The sequence below is a fragment of the Sapajus apella genome, unplaced genomic scaffold (genome assembly GCF_009761245.1).
Source record: "Sapajus apella isolate SASKATOON/1434 unplaced genomic scaffold, GSC_monkey_1.0 scaffold9, whole genome shotgun sequence".
Taxonomy (NCBI): domain Eukaryota; kingdom Metazoa; phylum Chordata; class Mammalia; order Primates; family Cebidae; genus Sapajus; species Sapajus apella.
The window spans coordinates 8,157,665-8,178,042 of record NW_022436949.1 but is presented as its reverse complement, the minus strand read 5'-3'; positions in this window follow the sequence as shown (position 1 = coordinate 8,178,042).

Sequence of the window (20,378 nt, the reverse complement as noted above, 5' to 3'; positions counted from 1 at the left end):
AATAGAGCTTTTTCAAAACAATAGTACTGAAACAATTGGACATCTATAAGCAGGGAAAAAGAACCTTGACTTAATTTTCACATTTGATTTGAAAAATTAACTTCAGCCTTCCTTTTGGCTGGAACGGCCATCTTCTAGTAATTCGCCAAAATGACGAACACAAAGGGAAAGAGGAGAGGCACTCTATACATGTTCTCTAGGCCTTTTAGAAAACATGGAGCTGCTGCTTTGGCCACGTATATGCGAAACCAGAAGAAAGGTGATATTGTAGACATCAAGGGAATGGGTACTGTTCAAAAACGAATGCCCCACAAATGTTATCATGGCCAAACTGGAAGAGTCTACAATGTTACCCAGCATGCTGTTGGCATTGTTGTAAACAAACAAGTTAAGGGCAAGATTCTTGCCAAGAGAATTAATGTGCATACTGAGCACATCAAGCACTCTAAGAGCCGAGACAGCTTCCTGGATTGTGTGAAGGAAAATGATCAGAAAAAGAAATAAGCCAAATAGAAAGGTACCTGGGTTCAACTGAAGTGCCAGCCTGCTCCAGCCATAGAAGCACACTGTGTGACAAAGAAACAAAGAAAGAAAGAGAAAGAAAAAGAAAAAAAGAAAAATTAACTTCAAATGGATCACAGGCTTAAATGTATAAAAGTACAAATGTTTTGGAAAACAACATAAGAAAAAAATCTTTGGATCTAGAATTATGCAAGAAGTTCTTAGATTTGACACTAAAAACCCAATCTATTTAAGATTGCTAAATTTATTTCACAATGAAAACACTTTGCTCTGTAAAAGGCCTTCTTAAAAGGATGGATAGACAAATTATAGACTGAGAAAAATATGTGAAAACCATGTATTTACAAAGCACTAGCATCTATAATATATGAAGAACTCTCAAGACTCACTAGTAAAATAGTAAACAATCTAATTAGAAATGAATAAAAGATATGAACAGACATTTCACTAAGAGGATATATAGAAGGCAAAGAATCACATGAAAAAATGTTTATCATCATTAGCCGTTAACGAAATAAAAAATAAAGCCACAATTAGATATCACTAGACATCTAGCACAACAAATTAAAAATAGCGCCAACACCAAATGCTGATGACATTAAAGAGAAACTTGCTCACTCATAAGTTGCTTGTGTAAATTCAAAATGGTACAGCCCCTCTGGAATACAGTTTGGCAGTTTATTGGAATTAACATGCAAATACCATACAACCCAGCAATTACACTCTTAGGCATTTATCCCAGATAAAAAAATCTGTTTATACAAAAACCTGTACATGAATATTTACAGCCTTATTCATCAGAGCCAAAAGGAAAACAACCCAGATGTTCTTTAGGGTGAATAGTTAAGCAACTAGTACATCCATACCATGGAATACTATTCAGCAATACAAAAGAATTAACTATTGATAAACACAACTTTGACACATCTCAAGGGCATAGGCTGAGTCAAAAAAAATGTCAGCTTTAAAAGATTACATACTACATAATTCTATTTATTTAACATTCTGAAGATGACCAAATTATAGAAATGGGAAAATGATTAGCGGTTGCCAAAAAAGGAGCGAGTAGACAGAGGAAGGAAAAGAGAGAAGCTATGAAAAGACAACAGAAAGGATCCTTGTGGTGACCAAAACGTTCTGTATCAGTGAAAATAAGCTGGTTGAGATATTCTACTACAATTTTGCGAGAAGAAAATAACACTGAATGAAAGTGAATAAGGAGTATACAGGATCTTTCTGCAATATTTTTTACAACTGTATATGAAACTGGAATTATCTCTCTTAAAGAAATAATTGGGGAAGTCCAAGATCATTCAATAAATGGTATTGTAACATCTAATTAATAACTTGACAAAATCATTTTTTTAATCTGAAAAAGAACAGAATTAAATATTTATCAATCTTTTTCAGGGTGGAAGAGTTTTAAGTATTGAAAAGATAGAAGAAATATTTTTAAATCTTATATTTCATAAAAGATTAGGATATCTCTTTATCAAAGCTCAATTAGAAGTTACACACATATAGAATAGTTAAGAGTTAATGTCAACATATTAAAATATCTTGCATAAATTATTAAAGGAAACACTAAAGCAGGCTAATCGACAAGCAGGCTAATGATATGGGGAAAAAACAATTCACAAAAGAAATACAATTAGTAAACACATAGATGGGAAAAAATGTTCAAACTAGTACTAAAAATATAGAAATTTTAACATCTCAAGGATTTCATTTTTTTTCACCTGTCAAATCAGCTACATTGTGTTCTTACTACTTGTTCAGGTAATATCCAACACGGGTAACCCTTGGGTCAAATGGACACTCTGGAAGTTGACCAGAAGGAAGATAATTGACACAATCCATCTGAAGAGCAATTTAAAAATTTCTATCAAGAACTATAAAATATTTCACATGGTCTTGACTAGTAATGGTGCTTCTGGGAGCAATTAAATAAACAATCCTAAACATGAAAATAAGAAAACCCTGTACAAAGCACTGTTACATAGAGAAACCCTCCAAAAGAGCTTCTGCTGATTCCATTGTGTACCACAACTAGTGCTTGACTGTGGGAAACATTGGTTAGCAATGGAGAGTTATGTGCTGTTCTAAAATACAAGAAAAGGGTGAGAGATGGCAGCAACAGCAAAAAGCTATTCCTTATTGTCCTTGGAATGAATTAGATTCTCAGACCTGTCATGTACCAAACAAGGGAGAGGTGGCAAGAAACTGCAATCAACCAGGTATGATGACTACACTGGGTACCCAGAATCCAGAGCTCCACTAAAGAAAGAAAGAAGTCAGGAGAAACTCAATCCAGGAAAAGGGATGGGCAAGCTACTCCTCCAGCAGTATGACAAAAGCATGCTATTTTTGAAGTGTGTGAGAACAAAGAAACCAATTATAAAGAGGATGTGTGTATATCTCCCAGTGTAGATGTGTTTCCAAAACTTGTACCAGCTTTCTGTAGTTTCTGTCCACTGCTCATATCTCCCCTACTGCCTTCTGCCTCTGGTACAATACAGGTACAGTAATCAGAAAACATGGTTCTTAGGAGACAATGCAACGGTCTGGTAGAGGCTACGGAATGTCACAGGAGTACCAAGGACAAGCAGCACAGTAACCTGAGAGCTAGCAGGTTATAGTTCAGGAATAGTTAGCCTTCTTATCAGGGAGAGGAAACTGGAAGGACCACACAGTTCCAGCTGTTGGAGGGCTGATGAGAAAATCATGGTCATGCTTATAATATGCATTTGTGAGTATAGCTAACATGGCCTTAAAAAAACCACTTTTACACAGGTTGACTTATTTTAAAAACGGAGGAAAGAATTGTCTGCTAGTGCCAGGATTAGGATGAGTTAAGTGATGCCAAATCATACAAGTATAAAGTTGGAAGGTGTCTTTATTTAAAATAAAGTTTGATAATTTTGTTCATCACATAGCTTTCTTTCCTTAGTTTTTAACTTATTAGCACATTAAAAACTTGTTTCTCTTGATTGCTGGGTTTTAGGGGACTCCTGTGCCTAAAGTGAGTGCCTCCCTCACCTCATTCTGTCTTCTAGCCCAGACCCTATCGTCTGCTGCAAGAGGACCCAGTTGATACATATGGGTCAGGTCACAGGGCAAAGCTAACGGGAATTGTCAAAGTAAAGAAAGTGAGAAAAGGAAATGGAAGAAAGCCAACGAAGTTGACCTTAACCCTTGAGAAGGAAAGATAATGGGAATATATTTACTAGGTGTGGGATTTCTACCCTTAGAAAGGCAAAGTTTGACTCACATTTCCTTTTGTTCAGCCTCTAGAAGACAACAGTAAGAATTATCCTTTAATGAGTGCTTATAAAATGTGGAGGCTTAGGTTAATCATTATATCATCATAATTAACTGTCGCTTTTGCTTTATTAAATATGCATTAATAACTCTCAGTTGTACACATTAGAAAACTCAGACTTCCTCAGTTAAGTATATTATCCAAGGTCATGAAGTTGGTAAGTGGAGGGGCATGGTTGAAACCCATGTTTACTTGAATGCAAAACTCCACAGCCTTCATCACTGCCCCATACCTACCTACTGGCTGAGTCAAGAGAGGATAAGCATCAACAGAAGTTGCAGAGAAAGAAAGAGTCAGGGCTGATATATAAAAATACAGTGTTTGCCTTCTAAAAATGTTTTTCCCTATTCCTAAATAGTATACACATAGCACATATTCCCAAATTGGAAAGAACAAAAGTTTGTCTGAATTTCAATAATTCACAGGCCATGTGTGTTTTTAAAGTTGAGGGACCATCCTATTACCTAACCACATAGGGAAACATGCAGAACTTAGGCAGAGATAAGTGGAAAGTACTAATGCTCATTCTTACCCTACCCCATCAGAGGAGACCTAAAATGATTAGTGTAACATAAACTGGAAAGAACATTCCCCAGCCCATCAAAGGCCTTTGAGTACAGAGACCTGACTGTCTGGCCTGGGGCACCTGTTACTGTGCCAATCCTAGTGAGAAGAATATAGTACTAGAAAGTGAGATTATGAGACAGTTAAAGCATGCTTTTTACTCTTTGTATATCTCATATATCTGGACATAATGGTATAGCACATTGGAAACCAAATGAGATCTCCTGAGGATGACCAAATGAGGTCAATAACTCATCTTAGTTCCCAAAGACATTTGTTTTTTGCTCTTCTATCTATAACATAAAGGCAATGCATCACAGAATTTTGAATAAAGCTATCAGAGTTGCATATCCCCACAGTGCCACAGGGAATTTTTCAAAACAATTTGTTAGAAATAGCAAGATAACAATAATAGTTGGTCCAAAAGCACTCTGGTTTGTAGGGAAGAACTTTAACTCACATCAGAATTTAGATTAATCATAATGTTAATTTTAATATAAAAAGGCTTAGACAACCCACAATGAAAAGACAAGAACATGACCTTTATGTTGTTTCAGTTTGAAAGTTTTATTTATACAATAATCCTACTAAGAGGTTAACCACTCATAATTCTTTGTTTTAGTACAGTAGTGAATTATAAGAGCTTAGTAAACGTCATTATCATAACAATAATACCAATCTTTAAATTTCCAAAAAGCAAATATACTTTTAAATTAAAAGCTAGATGGAGTTCTATATATTTCGCCTAAATCTTACTAAAAGATGACTATCAATTCCTGAGAAGGCAATTCTCTTTTCAAAAAGATTACACTTAAAGAAGGATTTTCTTCTTACTCTTGAGCAAAATAACTGGAAAAAGATAAGCAAAAATACATGCCACAGTGCACCGTGGGGTAGTATTTAATTCAGGCTCACCCCAACCCCTCCTCAAAGAAATCCAAAGCAGCAGGGATGTCAACAAATTTAAAACAGACATTTTAAATGTGGTGTTCCATACACAAAATGCAAATTTTAGTCAATATTCAGAGTAGGTCATCATTTATGTAGGTCTAGATACAATCTGCTATACTTCATAGTTCATAGACATGGCTAGCAAGGGACCCTACATAGGGGAGTAACAACCTGGGTAGCTGAAGTCTGTAACCCCAAGGGCCGCTGTTCCCAGTGCAGTCATTGCAAACAGCAACCCTTGGAGTGGGCAGAGAGCATCCTGCAGGGCTGTCTGCCGAGACCCTGGAAACACTGATATCAGAAAATCAAACTACATGTTACAAGCACAGCATTTCACAACAAAGCTACTTCTATATTAGAAATAGCTTGAGCCACATATTCCAAGCCTGGCAGGCAGAACAATAAAGCAGATTCACTTAGTTCAAATCAGTGTAGCAACATTTCACTTCTTTCAGAACTATCAATAGTACTTACCTTAAAACTGTGTTTTCAGGCAGCTTCAATGGCTGAGGTCTGTCCAGTTTGGTTTCTATTGATCTTTCATCTCTGCTTCAACTCCCACTTGTACCATATCCACCCCATCACCTGATAGTATGCTCAGCCCAATTTAACAACTCTCTTGGCCTCAGAACCCAGCCCAAACTAGGTCCCGCTCTGAGCTGCCTGAGACAAGCCAAACTGGACAGAAAGGAGACAAAGATTAAATACTAAATTCATTCTTTAGAGGTGGTTGAGATACAGAGTAAAAACAGCCTTTTACGTTTGTTATTCAATAGATTCCAATTTACTTTGGTTTTTACTTAAATACTTGTATTTTAAGGAAAGGGAGACAGAAATTACCAATGCATTTTCTCATCCAAGAGTGCAGATGCGGGCAGGCAATAATAGTATTACACAGTGAGAAAGCTTCCAAAGGAAATCAAATTCCAGAGGAATTCTTGTAACTGATGCCACATAGGATTATTTTGGGGAGCCTAAAGCAAGGGTACTACAAGGAGAATGAAAAGTACAAGGTAAGCCTGGAAGTAAACATTTAGGTACAACTCACCAGAAATTCCCTGAGAAGATTTGAATCTTATTTTCCTCTCTCAGCACTGACACTTGTCTTTTCCACCCAAGTTCTGACCTGAAAGTTTCCCAACCAAGGTTTAGTCCTTGAACTTCATATCTGCTCATCTTGGGGTGGTTTGCAAGATCAGCTTGTATGATCATCCATCAGCAGATGTGTTGGTCCACAGTGCAGCCTCTGCTCAGGATGGTCTCATAATAAACCTGACAGGCCCTCAGATTCTGAATACTGTTATATGCTTCTCTTTCTGGTATTTCTCTTATCTTGTATTTCTCAAATAACAGCCCCTGATTCCTGATGGAATTGTTGTACGCATACCAATATGAGGTTCTTCCCCCTACCCCCACCACTAGACTATGTTTAAAATAAATTGTTTACCCTCAACTGCTGCCAAAGTAACAATGATAGGATAGGAGTTTCCCTGCTTTCTGGAACTCTCTGAAGAAGTTAGAGCCACTGAAACGCTGAGAGGATTTGAAAAGCATTAACATGTATTTATTTCTTTCTCGCTTAGTTCAAATGGACTGAAAGAAAAAGAACATTTATTTCTATGACTACTTCAGGTAAAGCCTCAAATCCTCCGGTTTCTCTAAAGTTTTCACTTTTGTGTGAGAAAGCATACTATCTTTCATCAGTAAACCCATCAAAGCTTCAGAGCTCTTCAGTCCTTGTAAGCAATCCCAACATGATTTAATGCCATTTTCTGGTTTTGTTCTTCACCTCTCTAGCAATTCAGAATAGATTATAAAGAATCTATTTTGGGCCGGGCGTGGTGGCTCAAGCCTGTAATCCCAGCACTTTGGGAGGCCGAGGCGGGTGGATCACGAGGTCAAGAGATCAAGACCATCCTAGTCAACATGGTGAAACCCCGTCTCTACTAAAAATACAAAAAGTTAGCTGGGCATGGTGGCGCGTGCCTGTAATCCCAGCTACTCAGGAGGCTGAGGCAGGAGAATTGCCTGAACCCAGGAGGCAGAGGTTGCGGTGAGCCAAGATCGCGCCGTTGCACTCCAGCCTGGGTAACAAGAGCGAAACTCCGTCCCAAAAAAAAAAAAAGAATCTATTTTTATTTCTAGGCTTCCAATTGCTTTACAATATGTGTTTAAAACAAATCAAATTTATCCCAATGCTACAAAATTGTTTTTATATTTCTATATAGGCCTGGAAGAAATCTCCAGGATCCATCCAGGCAATTTCCTGGCCACAAAGTGAAACCACAGTATAACCATCCCAGATAAATAACTGTTTCTCCTTCTTAAAGAGACTCACAAAAGTGGAGATTCCAGAGTCTCCTTCAGTTACTTCAAATGTTAACATCCCTCAGTATTGGCAAATGTTTTCTGATCTGTAGAGTCTCATGTTTTAATTAAACCTGTTCTGTTTGTTTCTCAATGGAGAGATGTATCAGGTAAATATTCATTTTTAATTCAATGCAGTAATCATTTATTGAGCAACTCCCATGTGTAAGCACTCTACTAAGCACCAGAGATAATGAAATGCAAGATATAATCCAAGCCCTCAAGAAATTTGAAATCTAGTGAGAAAAATAGACATTTATACATTATAATAATGTTACCAGAGAGGCTGGCTAATATTTCAAAATATTTAAACATTACAATATGGGCACCAACCTATCAAAATGAAGACTTACGGTAGGACCAGGAGAAGGTTCTGAAGGATGCTCTGTAAATGCTGCAATTAAGCATCATGGGAAAATCGAAGGCGTGTGGGTGACAGCAGTGATGACCTGTGAACAGAGGACATAGCTCTATTTTGCACTGACTATTTTGCAATTGATATTTTAAAATTTCAATATTTTGCAACTAGTTTGGTTATTCTGATGCATAAGAACTGAGTACTAGCTTGACATAAGAATCATTCTTAAAAGTAACCATGCTTAAGTCAGCACTAGCATACTTCAGGAGTAACCACTGAAGATTTTCTGTGACTGTCCTTAATGCTGCTCATCTAATATTCTGGTTTTCCTTCTTCCAAGTACATAATACAATTGCACATTCTGTTCTCTTGAGGCAAAAGAGAATTCTGTGATTTGCTTTGGTCAGGTAAACATAAGCAGAAGTGATGTGAAAATGGTAGAAGACTTTAAGAGCCACTAAAGTGTTGGCTTAGGTTGTAAGAAGAAAGGAGCGCTGATTACTGTAAGCAGAGTAATACTAACAAATAAATGGAAATGAAAGTATCAGAACAACTGATAGAGTGATGAGAAGCAATGTGTTAAAGAGGTAGGCAGAATTCCATCATAAAGTAGCTATATGGGATGCCAAGGAAAGCAGACTTTACCTTACAGTTAGCAGGGATGTAATGACTAGAGGACCTTAACTCTCCTCTCAGCTTCACTAACTTTAGATAAGTTTCTTTTTGACTTTAGGCCAGTGACCTCTCTTTTTTGGGGGCATTTACTTCAGAAATCTTGCAATTATAAATTTTTTCTCTGATCCTTGAGATATAAATCTTTTAAGCCAGGAATGTTTTTCTCAAGGACCTGGGAGCCATCTCTTTGAAATGTAATTATTAAGAGATCATTGCCCCTCTATCTTCCAGTCTCTGTGGGAGGGTAGAATCTTAACTTCAAGTAAGTACTGATCAACAAACACAGATGGCCTAACCACACCGACTAACCTCCTCCTAATATACTCCAGTGCTTTTTGACTAGCACTCTTAGATATAAACCCATATAAGTGCTAGTACATTTCCTGCCTTTTGTTTTAGCTGATTTCAATCTATCTCCTCTATGGCAATAGTCTTGAATAAAATCTTCCTTGCCCATTTAACTTGTCTGGTGCAATTTTTTTTAATAGTAACAATACAAGTAAGGAGGTAATCCAGCAATCCAGTTAACTAATATATTAACATGACCAGATAACTGGTGAGAGTCAGAGAAAATAATCATGGAGGTGGCTCCACATGTCTTAGAATGATGCTGTCTTTTGAAATGGGGAATCAGCAAAGGAATGCTGCAAAGGCAAATCAGCTATGATGCCTTTGAAATTCCAGCTTCAGGGCCCCTCACTTCTTCCTTCCCTTGTAAGGCCCAAGTAGGGACCAAGCAAAATGCTACCTTTTAAAAAACTCTGCAAAAATAAGCTATTTGAAGTGTATTTGGTAAGAATACTTTCCAGTTTCTTCACACTATAACTTTTCCTATGCAATGTTTTTTCTTGTGTCAGATTGCATTGATGTGAGCATTTGTGGGACCCTGGTGAAAAGAAGCTAGGTTGGGGAGATACTCCTATTTTCAGCTTAGAAAAAATTTTGGAACATTTCAATAAGATTAACAGACTCCTGATTTGCATTTATATAAACTGTATCTACCCTTTTTTATTTAATTTTTTAAAATGTGATTAAAAATAATGGAATATAAAACAAAACTGATAAAAGTTTATCAGTGAAATAAATATATATTATTTTGATATTAAAAAAGAAAAGAACATTTTAGCAGAAAACAAGTAGATAGATCATACCAAAACATAAATTTAGTAGGAGGAAAAGATAAAGTGCAAATAGAAGTAATAAATAGGTTTTTTTTGATAAACAAGTTAATGAAAAAGAGTGCCGCATATAAATACATTGGAAAAGGATTTAAATTTATGGCTGATTTGACATGATATACTGCTATTGACAAAGATAATATAAAACTCATAAACATTAAAATACAGATATTGACGAAAAGCCAGCTAATAAGTATCACTAATTCAGAGTATTTAAGATTAATCACTGCATCCGGGCATGATGGTTCATGCCTGTAATCCCAGCACTTTGGGAGGCCGAGTCAGGTAAATGACGAGGTCAGGAGTTCAAGACCAGCCTGGCCAACCTGGTGAAACCCGTTCTCTACTAAAAATACACAAATTAGCCAGGTGTAGTGGCACACACCTGTAATCCCAGCCACTCGGGAGGTTGAAACAGGAGAATTGCTTAAACCCAAGAGTCAGAGGCTGCAGTGAGCCAAGATCATCCCACTGCACTCCAGCATGGGCAACAGAGTGGGACTGTCTCAAAAAAAAAAAAAAAAAATTAATCACTGTATAAAACAACTTGAAATGTTCTGAAATCTGAAAATTTACATATAAGTAAGTTTGAGAGTGGTTTTCAAACTGTGTCAAAAATGTTGAACATTCACAATATTTCCAGTAATAACTGAAACCAATCAAAAATGAAAAGACTGAATTATGTTTCTGTTCCCTATTGAAAAAGATATAACAAAATCATTGTCTTATTTACAAAGGCACCAATACTTACGCAGCTAAAAAATGATAATAAAACATATTTAGAGGTATATAAAGCAGTTAATTAAAAACTGATATTTTCTAAATTTTGGGGGTGTTTGGGGGTATTTTCAACTTTTAATCGGTTAACACTTTTCTTATTTTATATAAATATTTAATTTCATATCTAATTTGGCAAAGCCTTGTGCTCCTAAAAAAGTGTGCCTTTTTCCGAATTGGTAGAAACAGAACAGCTTCTCTCAGTGGGATACATAGTCAGGATAGAAATCAAAACCCATGTACCTCTGGCTCAGTAAATAATCACTTTATGTAAAAATTACATTTCAGTAACAATGTCATAAGTGAATAAACACTGCTTAGCAATACACAAGTATAGTTATTATTTAAACTCTGTTTTTAAAAACACTTTTTTTCCAAGCCATCTTTAAGAATCTTGCTTTCTCACAATTTTCCTCATTTCTTTTTCTGAACTGACAGAGAAGCAAGTTAAAGAAAATTCTCCCACACAGTTTCGGCTATTGGCTCAATGACTAACACTCTTCTCAAAATCTGACTAAGTGCTTCAGTGTGCTACACTATGTGTGTCTGCTCATGCATAAAGTGGCCCACTTATAACTGGCCTGTTTTCCCTTTTGATGTTATGAACTCACATTTCCAAACACAAGTGTGAGAGAAGCCAGAGGCCACGGAATCCCCTAATGTCACTGGCCTGCCCTCTGTCATGGTCTGACTGGGGAGGCCTGTCTTGACTTAGTGGTGCCATAATGACAGTATTGAGAAAGCACAGTTTTGTGATTCTTTAGGTGGGGTTTTTCAACAAAGAGTGTGCAGGCAAGTACAACTGAAACAAAGGGTGACATCAACAGGAAATTTTTAATTAATTTAAAATTTTAAAGTGTTCTAGAAAGGCACTGCACTTTCATATTAGTTGTGTGATCTCAGTGACTTTTGTAAAATGAAAATAATAGTATATATAAATTAAGATACAAATATTCAATATATATAAAGTTGTGGGTTTTTTTAGAATTTACAATCTTTTATTTTTCAAACTGTTAAGTGGTTACATTGAGAGACAGAGGAGAGGGCAGCTAGTTATTGATAGATTTTGTTTCTCTAAGAATCTCACAAATAACTCTTGAATATTACAGCTGGATCAGAGGCTTCAATGATGCTGCTGACTTATAACCTTCTCTATGCCTCCTGTACACCTACTTCATTTTGCTACCTCTGCTACAGCAGAGATTGGGTTCATCGAACCCGTTTATCTTCTTCCTAGACATGCAATTTAGATTGCCTTTCCCGGGCTACCTGGCTGGTAGGTTTGGCAGTGACTGAGTTTTAAGTAAGCACATTTCTTCTAAGATTGGCCTATGAAAACTTTCCAGGCACGATTCTCCATATTTCTTCAGCAGTTAAAGCCTAATAAAGATAACCATGGTAATTATAGAAGCCACTGCTGAGGAAGATATAGACATTGGGGGAAAAAAATCAGGTCCCTGAATTATTGCTTTGCAAAGAGTTACCAATTGGGAGTATCAGTTTTGTAAGTAAACAAGAAATGACTTTCTCTATCATGGCACATTTAGGATTTTTTTTTTAACAGCAGTTGCCTTAAATGAAATATCTCCTAATTGATATTAATAATGCAATTACTATGAGAGAAATGTGATTTGGACTTTGAAAATGTATTTTCCCTTCTTCTTATATAGAAAGGTTACAATATGCAATTTTTGTGAAGATTAAAATAATTGCCCCACTGATACTGCTTGATAAATTATATGTTATAGTCAACATTACTATTATTGACTCAACAGATTTTTATGAGCATTTACTAAGTGAAAGTTGCTATGACATATCTAACAATACAATAGTTGACAAGGACTCTCATCTCATGAAGCTTATGTGCTACCATTCCACTTAAAAAAATCTCTTGTTGCTATTAGCACAATAATGTAATGACTTGTTCCTATGTTCCTATTTTTTAATTCTCTGGTCCTAATATGAACCCTGAAGATATTATTGGAGTGCCTCCCATATAATAGATCCACAATGAACCTTTTCAAATGAATGAATATTGCTGCCATGGTTTGAATTTTAAAAAGCCAAAAATTACAATAGCTATCTGCATGAGGGAGGACAGAAGTATGTATTAATATAGATCTCCATGAATGTATTAAAAGACCTCCAAACAATTATATAAGCTGTAAGCCTCAAAGAACTTGGATCTACCCTTGAATAACAGGTTTGCAGGTGTAATAGTTAAGTTTATGTGTCAGTCTGACTGGACCACAGGGTACCTCGGTATTTGGTCAAACATTATTCTGGGTGTTTCTGTGAGGGCTATTTTGAGTGAGATTAACATTTAAATCAGTAGACTAGTAAAGTAAATCACCCTTCATAATGTCGGTGGCCCTCATCCAATCAGCTGAAGTTCTTAATAGAACAAAAGGCTGACCTTCCCCCAAATGAGATATAATTCTCCTGCCGGGCAGCCTGCAAACTGGGACAGCAACTCTGTGGATTTAGGACTTGCAGCCTCCATATGCCTAAGCTAATTCCTTATAATAAATAAGTAAATAACCAACATGTGATATGTGTGTGTGTATGTGTGTGTGTGTGTGTATAAACAGAATAATTGTATACTGCATATTTTAAGGAGATACGTGTGTGTGCATATATTCTAACAGAACAAATTATATATACTAATATGTGTGTATATATGTGTTATATATTGACGGGTGTGTGTATGTGTGTGTTTATATATATATATATATATATATATAGACACACAACATACATATATATAGTATTTCTCCAAAGAACCTTAATACATTAGTGTAAAGAGGCTAAGTTAAATTTCGGTTTTGAATCTGTAGCTCTGAGACATTTTATATACTAAAAACATGCCCTGGATTACTGAGTGCATTTTTTGGCCTAAAAAATCATATATCAAAAGTAAAATCCCAAAGGACTTATTCTGCTAACCATTCACTACTCTTTATTGAAAGGGGCATAATACTATAAAACCATAGTATTTACCTTTGATTGAGCAATGAAGTCAGTTTGAATATCTGATAGAAGCCTTATCTTCCACTAGAATGCAAACTCCATTGTGGAAGGAGCTTTGTTTATTGCTCTATTCCCAGTGCCTGGGACAGTAGTTGGTATATAATACACATTTGGTAAATATTTTGAAATGAAAGAGTACATAAGTAAACTCTCTATAAGAAACATGCATGGATACAGCCCCATAAACTCAAATCAAATGCAACTGTGCACACAATATCCAGATCCTAAGAAGTTTGAATTATGGCCCTTAGCTAAGACGACCTATAAGTGGTGTTGGGAAAACTGGCTAGCCATGTGCAGAAAGCAGAAGCTGGACCCATTCCTGACACCTTACATTAACATTAACTCCAGATGGATTTAAGATTTAAACATAAGACCTAACACCATAAACCCTAGAAGAAAACTTAGGGAATACTATTCAGGACATAGGCATAGGCAAGGACTTCATGACTAAAACACCAAAAGGAATGGCAACAAAAGCCAAAATAGACAAATGGGATCTAATTAAACTTAAGGGTTTCTGCATAGCAAAAGAAACAATCATTAGAGTGAACCAGCAACCAACAGAATGGGAAAAAATTTTTGCAATCTACCCATCTGACAAAGGGATAATATCCAGAATCTGCAAAACACTAAAGCAGATTTACAAGAAATAAAAACAAACAAGCCCATTCAAAAGTGGGCAAAGGATATTAATAGACACTTTTCAAAAGAAGACATTTATGAGGCCAAAAAACATATGAGATACTATTCCATGTCAGTTAGAATGGCGATCATTAAAAAATCTGGAGACAACAGATGCTGCAGAGGATGTGGAGAAATAGGAACACTTTTACACTGCTGGTAGGAGTATAAGTTAGTTCAACCATTATGGAAGACAGTGTGGCGATTCCTCAAGGACCTAGAAATAGAAATTCCATTTGACCCAGCAATCCCATTACTGGGTATATACCCAAAGGATAATAAATCATTTTATTATAAAGACACATGCACATGTACGTTCACTGTGGCACTGTTTACAATAGCAAAGACCTGGAACAAACCAAAATGCCCATCAATGATAGACTGGACAAAGAAAATGTGGCACATATACACCATGGAATACTATGCAGCCATAAAAAACAATGAGTTCGTGTCCTTTTTAGGGACAGGGATGAATCTGGAAATCATCATTCTCAGCAAACTGACACAAGAACAGAAAACCAAACACCGCATGTTCTCAGTCATAGGTGGTTACTGAACCATGAGAACACATGGACACAAGGAAGGGAGCATCACATACTGGGGTCTGTTGGGAGGTGGAGGGTTAGGGGAGGGACAGAGGGGTGTGTGGAAGTTGGGGAGGGACAACACTGGGAGAAATGCCTGATGTAGTGACAGGCAGATGGAGACAGCAAACCACCATGGCATGTGTGTACCTATGCAACAATGCTGCAAGATCTGCACATGTACCCCAGAACTTAAAGTACAACAACAAAAAAGAGCATTACTTCACAATTTCTATATTTTTCTATTTATAGATTTTGACATTATACTTGTTTAAGAAATAGAGATAAACAGAATCAGAGAGACAAGAAAGATATATAAACTGACAACCAACCTCCGGAAATCCATGCACTAAAGTCCACAGTTTCCAGTCTGGTGAGCTTGCTTGACAGCACCAGATTGCACACAATATTTTTTCCAAAGAGATATGTAGATTTAAACATATCTCTTTGACTTCCCCCTTTTCAATAGTGAGAATAATATAATGGATTTGTGTTTCATGAATTGGTTCCTAAATTATTCCATAGAAAACTGAGGGAGGAAAGAATGTAATAAATGTCAGACTTTGATATGTCCATAAAAGTTCTTTAAAGTCCAGCTTATCAGGGGCAATGAATATAATCTTTAGTGCCATAAAATATAGTAAAAGCCATGGGGGTTTAGGTTCAGTGGAACTGCAATGATCCTAACCCACTATCACTTAATGGAGGCTAGGAAAGGAATAGTCTTAACAGTACTCTATTGAATTCAGATAGCCGGAAACTCAGCTCTCAAGATCAATTTTAAAGAAGGTCACTCAAGTCCAAAGGAACATATGATGAAAACTAAATAAAAATCAAGGTCATTTCAGAGTCTCCACAGTAGCAACAATAACTAACATTTTAATGCACTTAATAGAATGTTCAAATTGCATGACAATCTAGTAATATGAAAATAATTTTGAGATAAGTGCAGCTCTATGATGCTAAGTAACTAGTAAGTAACACAGCAGGATCTTGTATGCACAATCCTTAGACCACAGTTTTCAAGCTCCAATTATGCCACCTGGAAACTTTATGAAGTGACACAGGCAGACCACTCTCCAATCGGAGTGGCTAATGGAAAAGGAAACCACTCAACAGCACAAAGCAGCTCACTCAAATGACAAAGTGGTTTTGCAAATCCCAAATGTCTGTGACCTAAAAAGAACAAGTTGCCTTTCTCACTATTAAGACAATTTGACCACATTTAGTTCTCATATAGAAAGCAAAATCAATGTAGGGATAACAAGATATAACTGCCCTTAATACTCTTTGTCTATTTTAATCTGCTCACATCAGTTTCCTCCTTGCCAGCAGGTGTCCTGTGGCTGAGAAAATTAAATAATGGTGTTGTCTCCCTGCTATTCACATATATTGCAAACCAGGTGAGCAGTACCAACTTATACTAGGATATATAGAGTTAATTTCCTTTGTCATAAACAAGAGGAATATTTCAGGAAACCTGTACTTCAGCAAAACACATAGGATGTTTTGTCATTTAAGAATCACTGTTTTCCTGTACAGAAATATAGATAATATACCCACAACTGTTTTGGCAGTTACATAATCTCACTATTTATTTCCAAACTATTTATCAGAAAATGAAACATATTGTTACTTGGATACTTTTACCAGTTGCCACAGGCTTTTAAAAATTAAAGTTGAATATAGCTTGTTTCTGTCTTCTGATCTCTTTAGAAAAATGTTGCTTTTCTTCTTAAGAAACAATCTGATCTTTAGGGGATCCCAAGATGGCTGAATAAAAGGCGGCTCCCAGCGAGAGAGATGTAGAAGCCAAGTGGTCTCCACAGTGCCAAACGAGGTACTAGGTTCATTTTGTGGGTCTGGTCAGACAGTGGGTATAAACCAAATAGGGCAAGTTGCAGCAAGGTGGGGCACTGCCCTACCCAGGAGGAGCGTGTAACCAACTAGAGAACCAGGGAATCTGCCCCTCTGGGACTTTGGTTCAGATACAGCACTCTATCCAAGCCCTCTACAACCTATAGAACAGGAGATCTTCGCTGGGCTGAAAAGCCTTAGCAAGATGCCTGAACAGGGCAGAACAGCAACTTCGGCCCTGGGGCTGTCAGCATAGATATAGGTGAAGGCACTGGCTGACACAGAGAAAGCCAAAACGCTGGTGGGATGGAGCTACCCACCCCACCAGCTTTTCCAGAAAGGGAATGGAACTCAGGGAAACAGCCCGAATGGCAGGACGAGCCCCCAACCACTGCTGGCCGCAAAAAGCCCAGCAGGCCAAAACACCATCACTCCAGAGTTAGGTACCCAGAACATCAGTTAGAGAGCCACCAGGAATGCTCCAGCTCAGCTGGCAGAAGGGAAGCCGCCATTACAGAAACCAGCCTAATTTTCCCGACTAAATAAAAGATGCAGCAGCTCTGCTGAATCTGTGGCAGTCTAGCAGCACCTCCACAGGCAGGCAAAGGAGAGGCTGCCTCCCCAAGCAGCTACCTGAGATCAAAACTATATAAATCCAAGAGACAGAGAGAAACCAGTGCAAGATGAACGAAACCATCAAAAACCAGAACATCTCTCCCCCACCACAAGTTCACAACTCCTCACCAGCAAGGGAACAAAGCAGGATGGAGAACGAATTTGACTAATTGGCAGAAGCAGGCTTCAGAAGGTGGGTAATAACAAACTTCTCTGAGTTAAAGGAACATGTTTTATCCAAATGCAAAGAAACTGAAAACCTTGAAAAAAGTTTAGATGAAATGCTAACTATAATAACCAGCTTAGAGAAGAACATAAACGACATGATGGAGCTGAAAAACACAGCACAAGAACTTCATGAAGCATACACAAGTTGCAATAGCCAAATAGATCAAACAGAAGAAAGGATATCAGACACTGAAGATCAAGTCAATGAAATAAAAGGACAAGGCAAGAAAAGAGAACAAAGAGTGAAAAGAAATGAACAAAGCCTTCAAGAAATATGGGATTATGTGAAAAGACCTAATCTATACCTGATCGGTGTACCAGAAGATGACAAGGAGAATGAATCCAAGCTGGAAAACATTCTTCAGGATTTATCCAGAAGAACTTCCCCAACCTAGCAAGGGAGGCCAACATTCAAATACAGGAAATACAGAGAACACCACAATGATACTCCTCTAGAAGAGCAACCCCAAGGCACACATAATCGTCAGGTTTCACCAGGGTTGAAATGAAGGAAAAAATGCTAAGGGCAGCCAGAGAGAAAGGTCAGGTCTCCCACAAAGGGAAGCACAACAGATTCACAGCAGATCTCTTGGCAGAAACCCTACAAGCCAGAAGAGAGTGGGGGCCAATATTTAACATCCTTAAAGAAAAGAACTTTCAATCTAGAATTTCATATCCAGCCAAACTAAGCTTCACAAGTGAAGGATAAATGATATCCTTTATGGACAGGCAATTGCTGAGGGATTTTGTCACTACCAGATGTGCCCTGCAAGACCTCCTGAAGGAAGCACTAAACACAGAAAGGAAAAACTAGTACCAACCGCTGCAAAAAAGAACCAAGTGGTAAAGACCAACGATGCAATGAAGAATTTATGCCAACCAAAGAGCAAAACAACCAACCAGTAATAAAATGGCAGGATCAAATTCACACAGAACAATATTAACATTATATATAAATGGACAAAATGCCCCAATCAAAAGACATAGATTGGCAAATTGGATAAAAAGCCAAGAACCATTGGTGTGCTGTATTCAGGAAACCCACCTCATGTGCAAAGACACACATAGACTCAAAATAAAGGGATGGAAGAAGATTACCAAGCAAATGGAGAGCAAAAAAAAGCAAGGGTAGCAATCCTAGTCTCTGATAAAATAAACTTTAAACCAACAAAAGTCAAGAGAGACAAAGAAGAGCATTACATATGCTAAAGGGATCAATACAACAAGAAGAGTTAATAATCCTAAATATATATGCACCCCATACAGGAGCACCCAGATACATAAGGCAAGTCCTTAACGACCTACAAAGAAACTTAGACTCCTGCAAAATAATAGTGGAAGACTTTAAAACTTCATTGTCAGTATTAGACAGATCATCGAGACAGAAAATCAACAAGGAAATCCAGGACTTGAATGCAGATCTGGACCAAGCAAACTTAATAGACATTTACAGAACTCTTAACCCCAAATCCACAGAATATACATTCTTCTCAGCACCACGTCGTACTTACTTTAAAACCGACCACATAATTAGAAGTAAATCACTCCTCAGCGAATGCAAAAGAACGGAAATCATAACAGTCTCTCAGACCACAGTGTAACCAAATTAGAAATCAGGATTAAGAAACTAACTCAAAACTGCACAACTTCATGGAAACTGAACAACTGGCTCCGAATGTAGACTGGATAAATAATGAAATGAAGGCAGAAATAAAGATGTTCTTCAAAGCCAATGAGAATGAAGACAAAACATACCAGAATCTATGGGACACATTCAAAACAGTGTCCAGAAGGAAATTCATAGCAATAAATGCCCACATGAGGAGTAAGGAAAGGTCTAAAATTGACACCCTATCATCAAAATTGAAAGAGTTAGAGGAGCAAAATCAAAAAACCTCAAAAGTTAGCAGAAGACAAGAAATAACTAAGATCAGAGCAGAAGTGAAGGAGATAGAGAACAAAAATCCCTGCAAAGAATCAACAAATCCATAAGCTGGTTTTTTGAAAAGATCAATAAAATGGATAGAGCACTAGCCAGACTAATAAAAAAGAAAAGAGAATGATCAAATAGATGCAATAAAAAATGGTAAAGGGGACCTCACCACTGATTCCATAGAAATACAAACTTCCATCAGAGATTACTACAAACAACTCTATGCACAAAAGCCACTAACTCTGGGAGAAATGAATAAATTCGTGTACACTTGCACTCTCCCAAGACTAAACCAGGAAGTAGTTTAATCTCTGAATAGACCAATAACAAGGGCTGAAGTTGAGGCAGCAATTAATAGCCTACCAACTAAAAAAAGCCCAGGTCCAGACAGGTTTACAGCCAAATTCTACCAGACTTACAAAGAGGAGCTGTTATCATTCCTTCTGAAACTATTCCAAACAATACAAAAAGACGGACTCCTCCCCAATTCATTTTATGAGACCAACATCATCCTAATACCAAAACCAGCCAGAAATGCAACTAAAAAAGAAAACTTCAGGCCAATATCCATGCTGAACATTGACACAAAAATCTTCAATAAAATACTGGCAAACAGAATGCAACAGCAAATCAGAAAGCTATTCATCACGATCAAGTAGGCTGCATCCTGGGGATGCCGGGCTGGTTCAACATACGCAAGTCTATAACTGTAATCCATCACATAAACAGAACC